Raw genomic sequence first — 19,871 nt, 5'->3', positions numbered from 1 at the left:
TTAAAATGGACAAAATTTTGCTAGGAAAAAAAACTGAGGTCTATTCACTGAGTCTTAAGAAACCCATAAATAGTAGCCTTTCATGCTGACCACTTGTTTTAAAAAAAAGATGTGATTCATTGCCTTCTTTCAAAAAATTGTATTTGTGAGTTACCTACAAGAGCAGCAGAATGGCATTCTTTAGTTGCTGTAGCAACAGCAGAATGAGTAAAGCAACAGGAAAGTTAAATGCTTAAGCATCATCAGGAGCCAACAAGAGTGGAGGGGGAGGGGCACGTCATTTATATTCTGAGGCACATACCAGCTAAGTGGTGATTTCTGCTGATGTTTTGGCTCTGTCAGCCTACCTATTTGCAGACTTCAACATTTACTGTATGAAAAAACCCAAGAGGCAACTCTAAGCCTTAATTGTTTATAAGCTAGAACCAGATTATATCCATATCTATGCTTATATCTATATATCTATCGATGTTTGTCTTTTATTTCTCTCCACTTTCATATGGAAAAAGACCTAGTACCTATATATTAATAACCCCTCTATGTCTGCATTTCCTCAGGTATAATGTAGGGATAACAATGATGCCTACTTCTAGGGTTGTTATAAAGATTAGACTTGTTATCGATGTAAAGCATTTTGAATGGCATCTGTAACACAGTAAGTGCTATATAAGGATTAAATGTTTCATCAGCAGCAAATCAGACCATAGCCATTCACAAGGTCAACCTAAGTACAAAACATAAGGTTAGAGGGAGGGCTGGCAGCAAGTAACCTGACCCTGAGAAGACACTGCTGACTACTGGAAGCTTCTGGCAGTTACTGTGAATTCACCCAACAAATATATATACGAAACACATGTCACACCTACGCTACTATGCTGTGCAGTAGAGGAGGTATGAAGATGAATGTGACATAATTCAAATGTCCTTTAGGAAAAGAAGAAGAAAACAGTTGGAAACACAGGAGAAAATGGAGGATAAATGATCATGTATAAAAGAAGGAAGAAGTATGTAGTATGAAGAACACAGATGGAGCAGTTGGCCTTGGACAGAAGAATAGACATTTAATCATTGGAGCCTGGATGAAAGGTGTTAAGAATGGGTTCTACCAAATTTATCGGTTGGCTGGACAAGCCAAGAAATGGAAATGGGATCCCACCTAATTTTCCCAATTCTGCCTGTCAGGTGGGCAAGTTATCTGGGTGGCAACAGTTGGAAGAGGATATTATGGTGACTTTGGGGAAAATGGTAAAGATTTGAAACTGACATTGAGGGGAGTGAAAAGGGAAGTTGAAGCAGGAAAAATGAAAGTATTGTGGCAAAGCACAGGGGATGCACCCGATGTTGAGGTCTTAATTTTATGGACACCATTTCTTAGATTTATGTAGTTTTCTCAGCAGTTTCCTACTGATTGGATAAAGGACAGATAAAGTGGATAGTAACCCTGACCCAGGGTTGGGAATTCACCTGGCAGGTACAAGGAAAGGTAAATTATAATAGTAATACTTATTAGAATTTGCCTTATGCCATTCATTAAGTACTATATGTTATTACTCCTTCATCTTGTCTCCAAATGCTATCCTCTTCTATGTAAGAGGCTCTTTGATCTGTAACCTATAGAGCCTCCTGCAGACATATGACCTGCTTAGGCCTATGGGATGTGAGCAGAAGCGGCAGTGTGCCAGTTCCAAGTAAAAGCTTCAAGGGGAATCCTGATTCCACTAAGGCGGTTGTTTATTTCCCGCTTCCAGATAGGACTGGTTCCTTTAGTCTGGGTCCCAGAATGGAAAGACACATAGACCAAATCCATGTCAGCTGACCCACAGATGCTAATGTGTAGCCTGAGAAGAAAATAACTGTTTTTCAGCAGCCACTGAGACTTGAGAGGGAAGAAATTGTTGAGTATCCAACAATTAAATGTAGATACTAGTCATCCCTATTTTAGACACTGCCTCCCTATCAAAATAAAACATAGGGATATTTTTTGACAGGCAGCAGGCCAAGAAACACTTTGGGCACTTATGTAACATGATAGGAGGTATAAAGAAGATCAGTCTGGCTTAGTGCCTTGGAGAGGAGACCCTGGCACCACTTATGAGACTGTTTCAACAGACTAAACACAAGCTATGGGGTCCTGGACTCTGGCAGCAGCAGAAGAATGAAAAGGAGGCAAGAAAAGAGATTAGAATGAGTATAAGAACAGCTTTGATATTTCAGAACAAATAATAGGAATCAATTTAATTAAAAATAATCTTCAGAACAAAAAAATGTGTGGAGTATATTTTTAAAATGTTATTAGATCTCTTACCCAATTAAAGTTGATGTTGTGCCGTTACATCTCAATTGTGGAATTTATGACTTTAGAGTTACTTTGAATTCAATTCTCAGCTGACATTTTCACCAACTCATTAATTCTTACTCTTCAAAGAGAATTGTAGCCTATAGAATTTGGAAGCAAAATCAGATTGGAGATGGGCCTCATGGCTCATATTTTGTTGGAAGTGTTGTAAATGTCCAGATGCACCCACCTTCAAGCCTAAATGCTAAGTAATTCCACAGTTAAATAAATGCCCCCTTACAACCTAAGGATTCTCTTTACGCTGTTCTGTTGCCTGGAACATTCTTTGCCCAAATATCTGTGTGGCTCTCTCCCTCCTTTCCCTCAGGTCTTGTCCCAATGTCACCTAACAGTAAGACCTTCCCAACCCAACCCTTGACTTTCATTTTCAAATTTCCATCCCTTGCTATCACTTTATTCTCTCCTAGAGCTATCACTGCCTGACATATTGTATTTTCACATGTTTATTTGTTGTCTGCTCCCCAAGAAGGTCAACTTTATGAGGGCAGGTACTTGGTTTTATTCACTGCTGCGTTCCCAAGCACCTAGAACAGTGTCGGGCATTCGGTGAGCACTTAACAAATGTTTGTTGAATGAGTGAACAAAAGTGTCCACAAACCAAAACCAAGAATAATTCCAGACGGAAAAAAATGCCTTATTATATGCTAAAACAAAGACACACAAACACAAAAAGACTACAAAACAAAAAATGCAATTATTTTTAACTCTTACTATGTGAAGGGCACTATGGGGAATATAAGTAATCTGAAATGTGTTAATATTATCTTTTTTCTATTCATTCTCTGATAATGACTCTTATAATTTCTGGTCTAATTTCTTTTATAGATGAATTTCCCTGATTAGTTTTTTTATGCATTTGTTTTGTTTTTGCCAAATTCAGTTGGACCAAGACCAATTCTTCCTATGTTCTTTGTTATGCCTGAGGCCTTATTCTGTAGAAAGGTTGTTTGAAAACATGAAGTGTTAAAGCAAGATGCTCGTTTCTCTTCTGTATTATCATCTCTGTTAGAATTATAAGAATTTTCTGAATTCTCAAGAGAATTGTTTTTATTTTGAAATAAATAATATTCCTGCACTTAATAATTTTGGCTGAAAATGTAAAAGATATGTTTTCATTTCTAGGGGGAGTCAATGCTAGGATTAAACCGCTCCACAGAATCAGTGAATTCTAATGCAAAAACTTGGTAAATTCTTTTTCTCGTGCTTGAATTTGGCTCTTTAAAGGAATTGGGTCTTAAAGTCTAGTAAAATAAAGTTCTTTACTAAATCTACCATCTCTTCTCTCAAAAATCCTCCTTCTTCTCTGCATCGATCCTTATCCAACCCACCACTCAATTCAGGCCATTCCATATGCCTTTCCTTCACTAACCTCTTCTATATGCCATCAGGTCAACTTATCAGTGTTTCCTCTTCATCATCTCTCCCATCTGTCCCCCTCTCTCCATCCTTACTTCCAACATGTTAATTCGCACACTGGCCATTTCTCACCTGGATCACTGCCACAGCCTCTTGACCAGTATCAGCACCTAGTGTTGCTCTCCATAGATCCAATTCCTTCTCAACACTAGAGCCGGGTGATCCGTCTAAAACCCACACCTGGCCGGCCCGGTGGCGCAGTGATTAAGTGTGCACCTTCTGCTTCGGCAGCCCGGGGTTCGCAGTTCTGGTACCGGGTGGGGACATGGCACCGCTTGGCAAGCCATGCTGTGGTAGGCATCCCACATATAAAGGAGAGGAAGATGGGCACGGATGTTAGCTCAGGGCCAGTCTTCCTCAGAAAAAGAGGAGGATAGGCGGCAGATGTTAGCTCAGGGTTAATCTTCCTCAAAAACCAAAATAAAATAAATAAATAAAACCCAAACCTCAGTATATGCCACTCACTTCAAATTCTTTAATGGTTTTACACATTTTTTAAGATAAAGATGACGCTATTCAGTTTATTATGGAAGGTCTTCCTATTGAGGTTTCTAAGTGTAGGGTCAACAAGTGGATGCCCTTACACTCTCATTTTTCAGTCTCTTCATAAGGAATGACTAGTGTGTTCTGATTACAGGATACATGTCTTTGCACATCTTTTACCTGTTTGCTCTTATTCGCTTCCTTCGGAGGACTTATTTACATGTCCCTCTCTGTCTGCCTGCGGCATCATATAAAACCCAACCATAGTACTTACGGCACGGACAGCTGAGGCTTCCACGTGCTTAGAAACCACAAGCGGGCCTACTTCAGCTACCAACTATGTTACATTTGCTGAGAGCAACAGGCAAGCTAAGGGGAAGGGTGAGATTGCTCAGGATGACAGGAAGAAGACAGTTACTAGAGATCGTTTGGAGAGAAGAGATAGAAAGAAGATACTCTTAAGAAGCTAACAGTCAAATAAGAAAAATATCAGAAATATTTAAAGCTAATTTACAAAAAGCTTGCTGTATGGGAGTTATGAAGTCACTGTCACCTCACAAAAATCCTTCACCAGTAATATTCTCCTGTGTTTTAGATGGCATTTGAAAAACATTCTATTTGATACATGGTGTGTGTGTGTGTGTGTGTGCGTGTGTGCATGGGTGTATGTGTGATCTCAAGAAGAGCTAGGGCCATCTTAGGATGCTGCCCGCGACTCAGCCCTCTTATGTGAAATTTCCAATAAACAAGGCCCAAGGCCTGAGGTGGGTGATGCCCCAAGTCTTGCTCCTTGTGGGGAAAGGCAGGTCCTGAGAGGAATCTGGAATCTAGCAGTCAGCCTTGGTGCCTCACAGCCGCTGGGACAAATGTCCAGTCTGGTGTCGAGACAAAGCCAGAGCAGATCAGAGGCGCCCATGTGGATCGCATCTCCTGTGGTCACTGGTCTAATTAGCTGCCTCGCTACGCACATCGAAAGCAGCTTCAGACCAGGGCCAGTGTTATAGTCACTTGATATCCAAGAGTTGAGGACAAATAAATATTTGTTGAATGAATAAAGTCTCTAACTAGGCCTGGAAACTGCCATTAGTAACATCAGGCTAACTTTATGGAGAATGGAATTTCAGTAATATTTACAATTATAAAAGCTTCACCTAAGAAATGACAAGTATCATATGACCATCACTGGAGCCCCTTTCATGGGCTCAAGGTTTGCAAAATGTAAGTATTTTATGTTAAATATCAAGACAATAAATATGGGTTTCCCTATATTTCAGGTGGAACCAATGTCTGGGTTCCTAATGTGAAAGGCCTTGTTGTTGCCTCTACTAAAGTTCTAAATGATTGTCAAGTGTTCTTCATACAATACCCTGAAGGTGGGGATCGAGACAGAATTGTGCGATGCTCCTGTGAGTCAGTACCTACTTCAGACAGGGAAGCAAAGAATCTCTTTGAAATCACTTTGACAGTGAGAACCTAGGTTCAGTTTCGGAGTTGAGATTAAATGTCAAGCTCTTGGCTTCCATATCTTGGTTCCATCCAAGATTCCAGTTTATCTGCAATTGATTATCACAGCTAACCTAAGTATCATGTCACACTTTAAGTCCTATGGCAGACCATTCAAAATTGTATTCACTTTCCACTATCTTAACATTTTTTTTTTTTTTAGTTTTGATGACATTTGACTCATCCATCCATTCTAAAGCCTTTCTGGGGCTGGCCCCATGGCCGAGTGGTTAAGTTCGCGCGCTCCGCTGCAGGCGGCCCAGTGTTTCGTTGGTTCGAATCCTGGGCGCGGACATGGCACTGCTCGTCAGACCACGCTGAGGCAGCGTCCCACATGCCACAACTAGAAGGACCCACAACCAGAAATATACAACTATGTACTGGGGGGCTTTGGGGAGAAAAAGGAAAAAATAAAATCTTTAAAAAAAAAAAATAAAGCCTTTCTAAAAATCTTAAGGAGACTTTGCAGCTGGTCTTCTATTTTGCTAATTCTTGCATTAAAAAGTGAATATACATATGCCAGACACATTGTTTGATTTTCAGAAAAATATGCTTTTTAAGTAAAGTTTTCTTAACTGCCTGAAAAATTAAGTTAGCATTTGTTGGACCAGGTACTTCAACATATGCTAATTCTAATTAACACAACATCTATCTGGAAAATAATTATCATTACATCTATTTTACAAACAGAGAAACTGAGGCCCATAGAATCTAAGTAACTTGCCAAGATACACACGGCTAGTTTGTGGCTGTGCTGGCATCTGCCTAATTCCAAAGTTCCTGCTATTTCTCCCAAACTGTTAGATCAGGTAAATCTTGCAGTGAGGAAATATTCATGATTATAAATCCCCACCAGAGTTTTCAAAACTTCAGTTATTTACATTTCTATCTTCATGATTTTTGTCAAATCAGCATGTAAGTGCTTTTTCTTTACATTTTTATAAACAAAATTTACCCTTAACACACTTATTTAAAAAAAACCTTTATTGCTATGTAACTGAAAAATCACTATTACTTGTTATAAAGAGAAGATAACTATAAAAACAAATAAGATGAAAATAAAATGTTATCAATTAGGAATTAAAATTAAAGTATAAAATAAACAAAATTTATGTAATAGTGAATCTAATCTTAAAAGAGAATTCGAAATAATTTCCTCAGTGATAAGAATAAAACAATTTAAGATTAGTCAGTAGGTAAAGGATAATAATTTGATATTATTCAGTTTAAGATGAAAATAAGGTTTTATATCAATGTGACAATTCCATTTTTAGTTTTGTTGTTACTTATCATTGAGAATATCCTCTCACGTGTGTATTCTAAAATGGTAGAAGGTATTTAATTGACTTTTCTGATGGGGTTGGACACTGAGAAATCATTCCTGACCAAAACGGGGTGACTGTCATTCAACAAACTGAAATGGTCTCTTGAATCTATTCTTCTGAATGTGTCAAGTTTGGGTTAAAAAAAAAATGATGAAAACAAAAACTGCTTCTTAGCCGCTCATGGATGTAGTCTTCTTAGGGAAGACGGTTAGAGAGCTTGTTTATCAGGTGTTTCTTAGTACTTCTTAACAGGGTTTAAAATGACTTTAGTATAGGGCATCTTTTATGTAACTTTGTAACCAAGTGGTTCAGAAATAATCACAGGAATTCAACTCATCTTGATCAAGGTGGGTATTCCATTGATCCAGTTTTGCAATTATTACAATCACATCTTTCATGGTAAATATTGATATAATCTCATCTTTTGAAAAAATAAATGTTTGGCTGTTCAGATAAGCAAATAAATCTTGAGGTGTTATAATTTGCAAAGCAAGATGCTGATTATCTCATGATCTCACATAAATTTTCCTCCAGAAAAATTTGAAGTTCCTCAAACCATTTGGACAGACAAGCAAGGACTTCCCGAGAAAACACTAACCTTAGTCACTCCACTTTCAGAAAAAGATCCAAGATGCATAGGCCTGCCTTTAACATGACTGATAAAGTCAAGAGCCTCAGTAAGGGCTTTCAGAAATCTCCCTGGGTTTTTCAAGAGGGGAGAGCTCCCTTGTGCGTGCAATAGCAGAGAGCAGCATTTGTTCCCGGAATGCCCTCGTGAATCCACAGAAGCGCCCTCTGCCCAGAGGAGTTAAATCACTCACGATATCATTTTACATTGTAGTTCATCACAAACTTACTAATGGGTTAAAACTCTCTTCTTCAGTTGCATGAATTGTCAAGTTTGACAAAATAACTTATTTTACTGGATGCTCTTGTATTCAGCTTGTATTTGAAATAAAAATGTTATACATAAGGCTGAGTTCACAATATAAGTGGATCCATCAGTCTACAATGACTTTAGGGCATAAATGTTTACTTTTGGCCGTCATTGTAAGGCTACCACAATCTGTGTTATTTTAGAAAATCCCCAGATCATCTTTCCCAACATTTATTTTCTAGAAACTTTGGTAAGTGTGTCACCAATATTATTCATAAATGGAAATCAAGCAGCAGTTTTAAACAATTGCTTTTAAAGTTATGCTAGTTTTTAATAATCTACAGTCCCCCACTTCCCCCAAGAAAAAAAACTGTAACGGAACAGAGATTATATTTCTAGTTTTCATCGGATTTATGGCCTATCAGCATTAGTAGCTCTTGCCTTTCCTTGTGTGTTACACTATAGATGAGGGTACTATGGACTTTGCGTTTTCATCCCGATCATATTGTGCATCACTGATCACAAGGATTGACTATCTGTTCTTTTACTTTGCTATGAAAAATTCTATAGTTTTTCCTGGTGTTTATCGTGTGTTTCAAAATGGCACTTAAGCTTGGATGGATTTTTACTAGAATTTGAGACTGTCACCAACAGAATGGAATATGTTCACTCAGTTAACAAACATTCACATTTCAAATATTTTCATCATATTTGTCAGAATTTCTACTTTTTGCTTGGTGTTTTGTGATGGTAAATAAGATTCAGGCCCGTTCATTCGTTTTATCCTCACATCTATCTGAAGGCGTGTGGCTGATTTCACTGCATTCGCCATTAGTTCTAGCATTTTCATCACAACTTTCACCTTCTCTAAACTTAAAAATGCCTCTTCCATAATGAGTAATAAAAACCTATCATAGAGCTGTAATTTAACATTATGTATATTAACATACATTCTTCCTACACCTAACAATTTTCAACATGTGGAAATAAGGTTTTAATGAGCTACAGAGATGAAAAACTGGATGTGTCTGGCTAAAAAAGCAGAGAGTCATTCTGCAGAGAGAGACTGAAGAATGAACTCATTTTACAGAGAAAAATAGGCAAATGACCATATGGTCTCAGTGGAAAAGAGTTTGAGACAATAAATGCCTTAGATGTTGACAACTCTATAGTTTTCAGTTCTTGTCTTTCTTGAGACTTGATAGCATTTTTTGCCCTTAGGTTCTAAGCGATAGTTTAATATCCTAACAATAAGTTCCCCATTTTTGCTTAAGGTAGCTCAAGAAGAACACAAATATTTGTAATCAAATGAACCTCTTCTACAATAATTGCTGACTGACCTTTGTGTTTGGTTAGCTTCACTGAATGGCCATAAACACCAATCCAAAATCAAATATGTTTTTGTATACTGAGAGCATGAAGCCTTTTAAAAATTGTTAGTATGGGCTGGCCTGGTGGCGCACCGGTTAAGTGCACACATTCTGCTTCTCAGTGGCCTGGGGTTCGCTGGTTCGAATCCCTGGTGGGGACATGGCACCACTTGGCAAAAAGCCATGCTGTGGTAGGCGTCCCACGTATAAAATAAAGGAAGATGGGCATGGATGTTAGCTTAGGGCCAGTCTTCCTCAGAAAAAAGAGGAAGATTGGCAGTAGCTAGCTCAGGGCAAATCTTCCTCAAAAAAAAATTGTTGGTATGAAGTAACAGTATTTTCAATAATAAAATATTTTGATGCAGGCAGTAGGCCCCTCCCCAAAAAAACTAATGGCAAAGTAAAGAATGTTTTTCAATGTTTTATTGGATTTGAAACTGAGTCAGAACTAGAAAAACCTACATATAAAATGAATATGGCCAACAGATAGAGTGATTGAAGTTTCTATGGAGATGTGGCCTAGAGGAATCTCAAGAATTCTTTAATAATTTTGAAACACTGATGTAGATTTATTGCATAAAAATCCTAAATTCACAGGAAAATTGAAAGCCAGAGACATCAGTTCTTATAATCAATGCAAGATTTCACCATAAGTTCCTTAAGGTCTTGACAGAGTTTTACAGCTGCCTGCGGCCACGCATCCCCCTGACCGTCCAAGGAATTGGGGATGGATGCGCACCACATGTGCAGCTCATTACAAAATCAGGCCTGCAAGTCTGTTTGGAAGGCATCATTAAACACTGGATGCATTTTTTGAATCACAGCATATGTCCTAGTCTAAGGAAGGAATTCTATAATAATGGAATACACAACGTATTGGCTTAATTTCAGCAAAACCAAAGAAAATATAACTAGCAAAAAGCCTGATAATATTAATATGTAAGTGCAGAAACCAGTGTCCACTTCCATTCTCAGAGCTAACAATGTTACATAAAACCTTTACATTAAATAAAGTCTTCTCAAATTCCCTGCACATGTTAGACTCAAACAAACATTACTTTATTTTCTTTTCCCCAACCTTTGGATTAAAGATTAGCAAAACCCTTTAGAGGATAGAGATTAAATTTTCTCAATATGAAAAATATACTTGACTGGTGAAAGAATTGGCAAAAACAAATAAATGAAAAGCCAAATTTATAAACATGGCTTTGTAATGAAATCCCTTTCTTAAGTAATCAGATTGTTTTAATCTTATACTCTCATATTCAGACTTAACTGATTTTTATCATTATGGAAATTGAACTGAACTCCAAAAGTTCAAGATATGGTTATGCATTTGTGCATGTTTTCTTCTAACGGTTCTAATCCCTTATCCTTCATAATTATCTCTAATGACAGTTGGAGGAATCGCTCCAAAATCTGTAGCCTTAGGTATCACTTAAGGAAACTATGTTAACTCATAGTTCTGATTTTAATTTAATTATTTTTTATCCAGAACCACATTACCCATTTCAAATTATATTAATTCGAGAATGTGACTTTGAGAAAAGCTCTGACTGTGTATGTGGAGAAAGGATTTCTTTAATTTGATATTGAAAATCTCGGGCTCTGACAGCTATGCTATGAAAGCCATCTCCCACTTGAAGGCAGTAAGCCCTTCCTTGCCAGCTGTAGAGATATGGGGCATAAGGCTCACTGAGGTCAGGGAGCTATTTTGTAATATGAAAGTAATTATGGATACAAGAGCCCAGGGCTAGGAACAAAGTAAACTCGAATAACCTCAAATACATATTTAAAGCAACATCAAGGATTTGGAGACAATCCTGATTTTTTTGCAGGAAGGGCCCACCTGATCATTCTACCACCTAGGAATGGCTTAGTCATTTGGGGCAGTACCCATCCAAAGGATGCCCTGGATCCTGGTTTCAGCATCACCCTGGATATGGGAGGAGATGGAATAGGGCTGATTAATTAGTTGAACGCGCTTTTGTAAAGTTCAGTTCCACAACAATGAAAATTGCAAAGGCTGACTCCATTCCTAAGCCAGCCCCTCTTGGGTCTGTCCTGGCCCTCATTCAGCGGGCCTGCTTCTGCTCAGAAAGTCTGGATATCCTAAAAGCTCAACACACCAGAGTCTGATGGAACCACATCAGATTTCACAAGACTTCTTGGAGCAACTTGCCCATATCTACATTATATCCTATGCCTCTAAATGTACCCTGAAAACTGAAACAGTAACTAACATCTTCTCCAAAAATTTCATCTGTCTTAACAATTTGCTTATGAAACAGACAGCAAATATAATATTCTGTTCCTTTTTACAGATAGAGATACTCAGAGCCAGGAATTAGGAAATTGCTTACTCTTGTTACCTAAATTAAGGTAGCACAAATTGTAGAATCCTTTCTCAAACTCATGATGCCTTCCAAAAGGAATCTGTCATTCAGTCTAATTTGGAACATATTCTTTCCCACCCTGGTGTGTAGTTGAAACCATACTTCACGTTGGTTGTTGTGTCCCCACAAACGGAGATCTGTTTTGACACAATGCAATTTAAACAATGACCCAAATTATACCCTCCCCCGGCTCCCCACAAAGTGCAATGAGTCTTTGACTTGCCCAGGGTACTTGCCTTATAAAATGAATTGAAGAAAACAAAACAAAACCAGTCCCATGTTATATTATTTAATGAACTTTTATGAAAAACTCACTTTATATAAAGTCAGCATTTATTTAAACTAATATGTTCTCTTTTAATTATTCTGTTTTTTCCTTGTGAAAATGAAATCATAGTTTGAGGCTGGCTGTGGTGCTTCTTGGAACTCGGGTATTAAGAGTCAGGGACCAAAGGGTCTCAATCACGCAGCCAAGGCATGTATTAGAGTCAAATATTTTTTCGCAGCAGTTTACTATTGAGCATTGCCTGTTGGGGACGAGTCCATGACTTGGGTGGTTTCACATCATTCACCAAAGAATGTGAATAATGCTAACACAGAATGATAATGATGCTCAAAACAAAGCAGCTTTATTCAGTGACTGCCAATTTCGTGATGCATACTATAAAAAAATTGAATTTTTAATTATTTGAAGTTGATTCTATTATGTGATTTATTTGGCCAGACGTTGAGAGTATTTCCTTGATGGTTCCAGTTGTTAGAATTCCACACTCATACTGTCTTAGTTTAAGTTGGCTTCTTTGGGGACACAGATCCGAGAAGTTAATTACACTGGTGGAAAGGCGACCTGGGGTGAGATAGATCTGCAGCTCTCAAATTTGAGTGAGCATCAGAAGTGCCTGGAGGGCCCGTCCAAACGAAAATTGCTGAATCCGAGTGTTTTCAATAGATCCGAGATGAAGGCTGAAAATGGACATTTCTAATAAGTCCCCAGGGACCACACTTTGAGAACCACTGGGATAGAGGGCACCCATATCATAAACTTCCAAGAGAACAATCCACGGGGAAAGAGTGAAATACATGTTTTAGAAAGGAATTTAGGTAACCTATCCAAAATTTAGGGCTGCTAGATAAAGTACAAGGCATCCAGTTAAATTTGAATTTCAGATAAGCAACAAATAAATTTTTAATATAAGTACGTCCTATATATTGTGTGGAACATACCCACACTAAGAAGCAGTCATTGTTTATCTGGAATTCAAATCCAACTGGATTGCTTGTATTTTTTTCTCCTAAATGTGGGAACCCTAACCTAAATATGGGTATTAACAATTTGTTCCTTAGTTGTGAAGACCTACCCTTCAAAACTATGAGGACCTCTTGCTGTTCTTCTCCATTGTTTTGGTATATACCTTAATTTTGCTCTTATCTTTCCATAGGATACGACAGCACGGGCTTCAGAGAGCTGTAAGGCTCCCTTAGCTTCCACTCCTATGGAAGGACCTCGACAAAAGGACTTACCACTTTTTGAGTGAGAGGTACTAATACAGTCACTGGAAAATGCTCAGGGGCATATATCAACTCCTCAAAACTGTGTGGAATGGAGAATAAACAGAAATCTGTAAAGAGTTAGAGAATTCCAGCCACCAAGAATTTTGTACTACACACACAGGAAGAAAAGATTCCTTTTCTCCATGGATCTATGCATCAGGAGGCAGGGGGCCACATGGTCCCTCCAGGTCTCCTAGGGCGCCCAGCAGAGCTAGACAACAGGAAAGGGAGGGAGAAGAGGGGAATCAGAGAAGAAATAAATGAAAGTGAGTGCATAAATGAGAGTACAAGAAATTTTTTCTTTGTGGTTTCTGTGGATATGTAACTTTAGAGAAAAGAAACATCTAGAAAAAATATTGGGGGAACTTTCTGTAGGACACATCATGTAAAACCACAGGCAGCTCCTTCAAAGAAAACCAGTTGCAATGATGAACATTATATATTTCGTTTGCCATCCTTTTCTTCTTTATACATGGTTTCAGCCAGACTCTGGCCTAGATCTATTTAAAGTAGAATTGAGGGTATATATGTATGATAGTGGGGTGGGAGGTAGCATGCTATCAAAGATTTTGCATCTAAATGTCCTCACTCTGCTGCACCTTGAATTAAAATAGGTGCCCTTAAACTTGGTTGCACATTGGAATCACTTGAGAAACTTAAAAAAAAAAGTATATCAAAGCTGCATCCTCAAAGATAATGATTTAATTGGTCTGGAGTGGCATTTGGGAAGTCAAGGTCTAGAACCAATGAATTAAAATTATCAGACTTACCAAGAATATAGTTTCAACATGACCATCAAACTGGTGGGATAATATAAGAAAAGAGTGGGAGCCAGGTAAGATCCAACTATAGTGATGATTGGAGTAACAGCAGCAATGCAAAGCACTATCACAGAGATGACACTGAAATTGAGGTTGCAACTTCTAGGTAATGCTGTTACAATTGCAGGACTAGCCAGAGAACCAAACTTAGGCAAAATTATGTGTGTTTACTAAGTGTAGGAAATCTACTGGAAATTCCCCATGGAATCACAAACTGGAATTTTGTCTGTCTCTCCATCCTTCATGGTTACCTGGTTTCTGTAAAATTGGAAGGTGCGAGGACATTAATCTCTCATTCATGTTTGCTAGAGCCTTTTACATATATCCACCAGCTGGACTGCATCCCCCCAGGATTAGTCACCCAGGGTCTAGAATTATGGATGCCTTGAATCTTCTGCTATAGACTAAGTACAACCATAAACTTGAGCAATGCGTGTAGTACTGTGCCAGAGGTAAGAGAAAAGAACTTGAACTGGGCTATAATATGTCAAAGGGGTCTGTGCTATAATACGTCATAGGAATAGCGCAGAGATGGATAGATTTAAAGGCCAAGATGGGCTGCCAATTATGTGAAAGTCCATGCACTGAGAGTTTATATGGATTCAGAGTCCTGAAGACAGGTACTTCTGTGCAGGATTGTCTGACTGTCCTAAAAGGAGAGCATGGTCAGAAATTCAGGGGCTAGGATCCATATCCTTATGTAGTGACTGTGAAAAGTTTGCTCCATCTTCCTGTTCATAGTAGAACTATTCCAACAGTCTCTCTACTCCAGGACAGTGGAAAGAGATCTGGAGGCTCAGAAGTTAGTTCATATAAGGGTGATTTACAGGCAGAAACTGGTAAACAATATTAAATTGGTTGGTCACCCTAAACAGGCCCAAAAATTCTCATTGATGGCAAAGTAAATTAGGGGAGATGAATAAAGGAAATGATTTAATCAGACTTCAGGGAGAAGGACTGACAAATGGAAATCATGCCTGAGACACTGGTATCTTTGGGAAACAGGAAGTAATGCAAGTATTTGCCTTGAAGACAGAAGCCCAACAAGCTGGGCCCAGTGCCTGAGGATGAGAAACGAGCCCAATTTTGGTTGAAAATTAGTCACAAATTTGCTTCAAATATGTATGGCATAGTGGTACATATGCTAGATTACTGCCCTTGTTTGTCCTGTTATTTCCTGGCATTTTTCAGATCCCAACACACATAGGAAAAAACCTGAACTTCCCACAGCTTTACTCTGGTAGTGACAAAGACTTAAATTTAGTATCTAATTGATCCAAAGCATCTTTTTCTACCATAACCAAAGACATCAACCTTGGAAGAGAAGAGCTTTAGTCTCCAGGTTTTCCCCATCCCTCAGCTCTAAGATTTGAACGTGGAAATTTGAAGGACATAGCCTGATTCTGGCACTGTCTCCAGACTCCCCAAGAGGAATTATACTCATCTAGAAGGAGACGGAAGGTGGGAGAATGGACTCTAAGTAAAAGGAGTCCTAAGGTGATCCAAATAAATATTATTCCTCTTGATGTGGAAGATCTCAAAGATGTACGTACGGAACATTGAAATGAAGTGGATAATTGTACTCACCAGAAATGCTCCATGAGAATTTCAGATGAGAAAGTAACCAGGATAAGCAAAGAACACTCTGTGCCATTGAACATGGAGTCACCTGATCCTCTAGCCCAGCATGTCAGGGTGTCAGGAGCATGAATCCCAATGGCCACTTACGGCTAGAAAGTGGTGTAGTGTGACAGGGGGTGTGGGGGTAGGGAGGGGAGAAGGAAATGAATCAGCTAAACATGAGAAAATCAGAGTGATTTCTAGCTACCGTCCTTTGTAGGGAACTTCATGGAAATGATATGACTCTGGGAAGCTTTATGTGTGGTTCAAATAAAATCAAACGTGCAATTTGTATGAAACCCCAGAATCAGTACCTTTAGAAAGGTAAACCATGAAAACCAACATTATTCTTTCAGGTTGCTGGACTGCGGTTGTAATATGTGATTTATATATTCATTCAGTCAGTCAATCTTTCATTCATACACTCAAAAATAATTCTTGAGTTCCTACTGTGAACCAGAGACAAATGGGTGCCCCAGATTTATTAGGATTACGTAATAAGGAAATAAGTCAGTCTACCCATCATATTCTATGCAAACCCACTGAGGCTGGGCTTCCTTTCATGAATTTATAACACTTACTGAAAACAACCAAGACCCACATATAAATTCTTCAGACATAGAAGATATGACTTAACGCCTCTGAAAGAGACACTGAATAAAATACTATGCCATATTCTAGGACAAAAAAAGAAAGATCTATAATATATGAGAGTTTCTGTCTACAAATGATATTAAACCCAGTTCAAAGTGGTTTAAAAGTAGATAATACATTGACTCATGTAGTTGAAAATCTAGAGAGAAGGAAGCTTTCAGAGTTGGCTTGACTTAGTGGCTCCTGCTCAATTTCTTTGTGTTCTCCCATCTGAGCCTCCATTTATGAGTTGGTTCCTCCCCAGGCTGACTTCCTTCAGAGTAAGGTAATGGGTACGGTGTTCCAGGCCTTATGTCTACAGAGGAAAAGAAAGCTCCCCTTGTGGTGCTCTTAAGAATGAAGAAATTTCCAAGAAGCCCAAGGAAACCTCCCCTTCCTTCTCATTTGCCTGAATTGGGTCACATGCCTGGTCATGAATCAATTCCTTTGGCCAGGGGAAATGCCATTTGTTGAATGGTCAAAGCTTGACTTTCTGAATTACTTGCTGTGGAAAGGAATATTTGATTACCCTTCAACCAATTAGGTCTACTCGTAAAGCTAGGGAGAAGATAGAGTTCCCCTGATGCTTCTGTGCTGCATGGGCAAGGATTAGACTTCTGAATAAATGCTAAGATACTCTAATGAAGGCAGATGAAAGTATCAATGATTAACAAGTAACAAAAATCCACTACAGGAAGTCCCTCTATCCAGAAAAATGCCTCTTGATATTTTCCACCTAAAGAAAAGAAAGAAGCCTTTGACTTCCTGGCAATACATTTGACCTCATAGAGTCCTGCATCATCTGATTAAAGTGCCTTGTTGACAAGTTTACACTTGATGGATTTCATGTTTCTATGCATTCCAGTGTAATTGTGTTAATGCTGTACAACTAAGATGCAATGGGGCCAATCTGCCAGCTGCCTTTCTCCTTGATGAATTAGGATTGGAAAGCTTTTGGAAGATCATTTGATGTTTTCCTGAGTATGGTTATTTACTGATAACATAAAAACCTTTCCCTGGTTGGGGCAACTCTAATGTTATCCGATAGGTAGCACCACATGAGAACTGTACTATCTCAAGGATCCAGGCAAAGTTTGGTAACCTCACTGCATATTATATACGGCAATCTTATTCTGCAAGAAACTATAGTGACTTATCTATGTGATATTCATTACCAATTTAAAATATTCCCATTGTGAGTGCAGGGAAATATTAAGAGACTGTTGCTCTGTCAACTGTGTTCATGGACACTGCCATACCATAACGTTTGAAGATAAGACGAAATAACACTTATTGACAATCTATAGTTTGAGGATGCCTACAATAAAAGCCTGTTTATTTTCTCATAGATATTTTGTATAGGATTAGACATTACACTCTTGAGGTGAATATTTCTGTAAGAACTGACTTGTGGTCTGAATTGCCAAGCTCCCTACAGGCACTAACTTGGCAAGAAAATGATATGTTCTTTTTTTCTTTTCTTTCTTTTAAGCTGATGACTTTGCACAAATCAAGAATACATTTCCTTGTTAATACAACTTAATAAAATATTAACCAATAATTCCAATCAGTGTATTACAACAAACTGTGCAAACAGAACCAAATTAGGGAAATTCCAGTAGCTATCTTTTTTTTTTAGCCAATCCTCAGTTGTAAGAAATCACTGCTCACTTTAAATTTTGTTTTCCCCATGCTTGAGTGCTTTTATAAACTTTCCCAGAATAGTTCTCTTTGTATTCAAAGATCTCTGCAGGAATGTATACATCTTCAGTGTTTTATTCTCTTGAAATATAATTCATTTTTTACTACTGAATATGATTACTTATATTACTGAATATATAATTATTACTGAATATAATATAAGATCGATACCCTGTCTTGGGCTTTCTCATTTAGAGAGTGTTGTTCATGACAATACCTACCAGTCAGCACCATCTTTCTGTATTTTAGCAGTAGGAAGAAATGTCTTTCAAGCTGTGTAGCTGGTAAAAGAAAGGACTCTGATAAATATCTATGTCGGCCTTATACAACAAGCAGGCTTGAATCCCAGCCACATGTGTCTGTGGGTAAAGGCTGGAAGCCAGGAATAGGATGGTTAGAACTACTGAGACTGATCATTTTAAGAACTACGTTTGTTTAAAAGCATTATAGTACAGACATATGATGAAATGTTTAAAAAATACATTAAAATAATGATGCTATCTCTGTTGATCTACAGAAAACCCAGGATATATCAAGTAAAATAATAAGCTACAAAGAAACATATAAAATATGACTCTATTCTTTTTTAAACACACATATTTATATATAAATATTTTGTTAATAGCATAGATGCCAGCAGGTGACGTTAAAGGTGATTTTTGTTTTCTTCTTTATACTTTTCTTTATGTTGTGAATTTTTAAAAAGAGTGTGTATTAATTTTCATTCCAAAAAAGGTTATAATTTTATTTTCATTTCTAAGTATGGTTAAAAACTTTTAAACAGAAACAGATATAGGGGCCGGCCCCGTGGCCAAGCAGTTAAGTTCGCACGTTCCGCTTCAGCAGTCCAGGGTTTCACCCGTTTGGATCCTGGGCACAGCCCTAGCACCGCTCATCAAGCCATCCAGAAGTGGCGTCCCACATGTCACAACTGGAAGGACCACAACGACAATATACAACTATGTGCTGCGGGGCTTTGGGCAGAAGAGGAAGAAGAAGAAAAGAAAACAGAAAAAAAGATTGGCCACAGATGTTAGCTCAGGTGGCAATCTTCAAAAAGAAAAAAGAAATTGACACTTTAAAAAAAAAGAAATAGATTATAAAGAGATTTATACAAATCAAGGAATTATAAACTCAATCACACGCTGTTTATCTCCCTCCTAACCTAATTCCCACTCTCCCGATTAACAGCTAATATTTTTATATTTTTACCTGGTAACAAAGGATAATCACTTTCCTAGGCAGTGGTTCTCTCTCATCCTGCAGTATGGTTGTAATCCTTTTCTATCCTTGTATTAAAATCATCCTTGGTTTGTCTTAACCTGCATTTTAGATGAAAAGACATGTCTTTACCTAATGTGTGGACTGTTACTTTCCAGAAGGCTCACTTGGCCGATGAATCTGCTGACTCAGCATTTTCTTATCTGCAACCGGTCTCTTTCCTCCAGATATAACACGCTTGCCTCCACATTAGGAAGACAGAGAGGAAAGAGCCTTAGTTTTCTACGCCTGTGACCCTTCAGCCACAGGTTCTCTGGAGGGTCTCAGTTTTCACTTCTGCCCCTTAATAAATTTTTCTGGCTAGGAACTCTAGGCTTGTGACCACCCTGGATCAGTAGCCTCGGGTAACTATTTCTAAATTCCCAAGGCCCACAGTAAGTCAGACTCCTAGTGCTACTGCTAATTAAAATAAAACGGAATTTTTGCTGTATTTTTTCTAACAGATATTGTATTCTTTTGTTCAACATTTCCTTTCTTTGTTTTTCTTTTACACTTTTTAATGAACAGGTAAAAAGCATTGGCATTAACAGTGCTCTTA

The sequence above is a fragment of the Equus asinus genome, chromosome 24 (assembly GCF_041296235.1).
Source record: "Equus asinus isolate D_3611 breed Donkey chromosome 24, EquAss-T2T_v2, whole genome shotgun sequence".
NCBI classification, from domain to species: Eukaryota; Metazoa; Chordata; class Mammalia; order Perissodactyla; family Equidae; genus Equus; species Equus asinus.
This window is presented reverse-complemented; position numbering follows the sequence as displayed.